This window comes from Brassica oleracea, chromosome C6 (genome assembly GCF_000695525.1).
Source record: "Brassica oleracea var. oleracea cultivar TO1000 chromosome C6, BOL, whole genome shotgun sequence".
In the NCBI taxonomy this organism is placed as follows: Eukaryota; Viridiplantae; Streptophyta; class Magnoliopsida; order Brassicales; family Brassicaceae; genus Brassica; species Brassica oleracea.
This window is the reverse complement of record NC_027753.1, coordinates 21,141,155-21,144,197: the sequence shown is the minus strand read 5'-3', so window position 1 is coordinate 21,144,197 and position 3,043 is coordinate 21,141,155.

The window sequence follows — 3,043 nt, the reverse complement described above, 5'->3', positions numbered from 1 at the left end:
CAAAGAAGCAGTCAAAGGCTTCTCTACGGCAGATCTACTGTGTCTTGTAGACTTCATCATAGTTTCATGGAACTAAATAGTTCTAGAACATCTGGATATAGTTTGGGCACAGAGCGAGTGAATCCTATGTCTCACTGTGCCTTGTAGACTTCATCATCGTTTCAAATACACAGAGAAAGACAGAGATAAATGAAAAATAATTGGTGTTACAAAAAGAAGTTTTACAAAAAAAAAAAAAGAGAAATAATCACATTATTATTGGTTGAAGAGTCAACAATGCTTCTTAAACTATCGTCTCTAGCAAGTCGTCATCAGATTCCCCAATAAAATTTTGTACGTGCTATGATGAGGTTTCAACTGATTTTGCTTTCCTTGCGCACTCAAAATCTTGTATGCATCTTTATGCCCGATTGGAGACACTGTATATGGGTGTGAATTTGATCATGGGTAGTAATACCAGAACATGATCACTATATCAATTACCTTATCTTCCAGTAGCAGAGAATCACCTTCTTTCTTCACATTACGCTCCTATGAGAAACGAAGAAGTGGGATGACAACAGCCTGGCTAAAATAGAATACAAGATATGAATTAGCAGATATATGTCTTTTATTAGCAGTTTATAGGAGACGGTCGTGGTAATTAGCAGAGACTGTTCTTCTTGATTTGGTTGATTCTGTGCTATTCATCGCTGGAGATTGGAGATTTATATTCCGAGCTTCCGTCGGTTACTATGGGAGATGATGAGGTTGATTGAATGCTTGAGAGATGAAATAATGGGGCAATCGTGTTAAAGATCAGATTAAAATATGTTTTAATGCTATCAGGAGACGTTACGGTGATTTGTTCAGCGAGCAGAGCTATGAATGTCGAAGATAGGAAGACGACACAACCCTACTTGCTGGGCCTGAACATAACCTTTAGAAAAAACCCAATCTCCAAAAATCTACAATTTTTTTAGAAATGACCAAAGAAAAGCCCAGCACACCAAAGGAAGAAATCAAACAAAAACACATGATTATTCACTTGCCACGTGTCTAAAAATGCCCCTCCTTCCTTGCTAAGGTGGATGCATGAGGAGAGAGGCAATCCAACTTTATATATATAGATAGATGTTACATGAAAGAAAATGTTCTAGATGCGATGAAGACCTACATCGTTCTAATCTCTTATAGCCTAAACCATCTTTAAAATAGAGCAAGAGCCAATCACCCAAAACTTTTCATGTCTTGCTATCATATTCGTATCACTTCTTTTTCTTCTACCGCCTGAATTAACTCCAACCCTCCACTCCTCCGCAATTAAATAGTTTTTTTTCTTAAAGACAGCATTAGTCATAGCAGATTAGCAATTGACGAATTCCTCTTCCTTCTAGCTTCCATGTCTCCTCACCAATTTTTTACACTACTATATTTATGAACACGAAGACAAGTCTCTGCTTATCTTTCATCTCACAATCTTCTATTATAGCTAGAGAGGGCAGTGGAGATATAACAAATAAATCCTTAGCTTTTTTTCTCTAAAAAATATATTATAGAACTTGAATTTGGTGAAAATTTTTATTAAAACTAAAACTTTATTGAAATTTTAACATGATCTAACCCAAAAATATAAAACAACAAAAAACTAAAATATTAAAAAGAACGAGAAAAAGAAAATCCATTCACTATATTATTTTTTGATGTTTCATTAAAACCAACAAATGGAAATAATAAAAAAAAAATATATATATATATATATCATGGATAGTTTTTTTTTCTTTTTTGGTTACGAGGCTCAAATTTAAAATATTCACATGATAACTGAAAGAAAAGGACAATAGTAATTATTACATAATCAAATCACAATTTTTTTTAAGAAAATAATAAATTCTAATAAATATATTTCTATTAGGAAAGTAGAATATTTTTTTTTTCTCATGGAAACACATCATCAAGTAAAGAAACACAAATTGACACATCATCAAAAAATCTAAATATTATAAAATTTACCATATTTAGAAATTTAAGAGAAAACATGAATTTTATATTCTCCATTAAGTTTATTATTGTACCTTTGAGTTTAACAGACTATTTACTATGTTACATGAAAGAAAACACTTTCTCTCTTCGTTTGGTATGTGATGCTATAAAACTCTTTTATCTTAAATGATTATAAAGTTATCTCATGCCATTCACAAAATTGTAGTATGAAAGTTAAAACATGTTTTTATCACATCATAAACATTATGTTGAATTTAATTAAACCAACAATAAAGCTAATAATGGTTCTTAAGAAATCTGTTTGTTTTATAAAATTGAAAAATCAAAACTGACTTTTTCATAAATAATGCAATGGCATTCCAAAAATATAAGTGGACCAAATAATTTACTAAATTTTACGCACAATCAACGTGTTTACATCTATCACATGAACAAGTCACCATTACATACATATGTCAAAAACATTAATAAGTTCTACTAAACTAGCCAGAAAAACTCACCACAATTTTAGAGCCAGATAATCAAAATTGAAAGTGACAATATTGTTGGGGTCAAAAACGGTTACGACAAAATTACCACCCGAAAATCCTCGGAGATCGTATTTTCGAAAGAGATAGTAAAAAGGAAGATGTAACTTTCGTATAATATAACCAAAACACGAAGTTTTTACGAAGAAGTATCCTTGAAGATTCAAACCAAACTAACCAAGCTCGACCGTTGCGTAATTACCACGCATACACGCTGTCCGGTCGCTGCATAGCAACCAAGTCCGAGCCAAAGCTCGGTCGCTACGAAGCGACCGAGCTCGAGTCAAAGCTCGGTCGCTACATAGCGACAGAGCTTGAGCCAAAGCTCGGTCGCTACGTAGCGACCGGGCTCGAGCTGAAGTTCAGTCGTTGTGTAGCGATTGAACCTTTCCGAACATCGATACGACATCAATCCATGCATTCTCGTCAAACCATCGAATGCTATCTCCCGAAGACCGTAGCAAGCTCAGTCCATGTTTTCCGCTATTCAAATTCATCGATCAAACTTCGCGGATTAGAAACCGCGGAAAGTT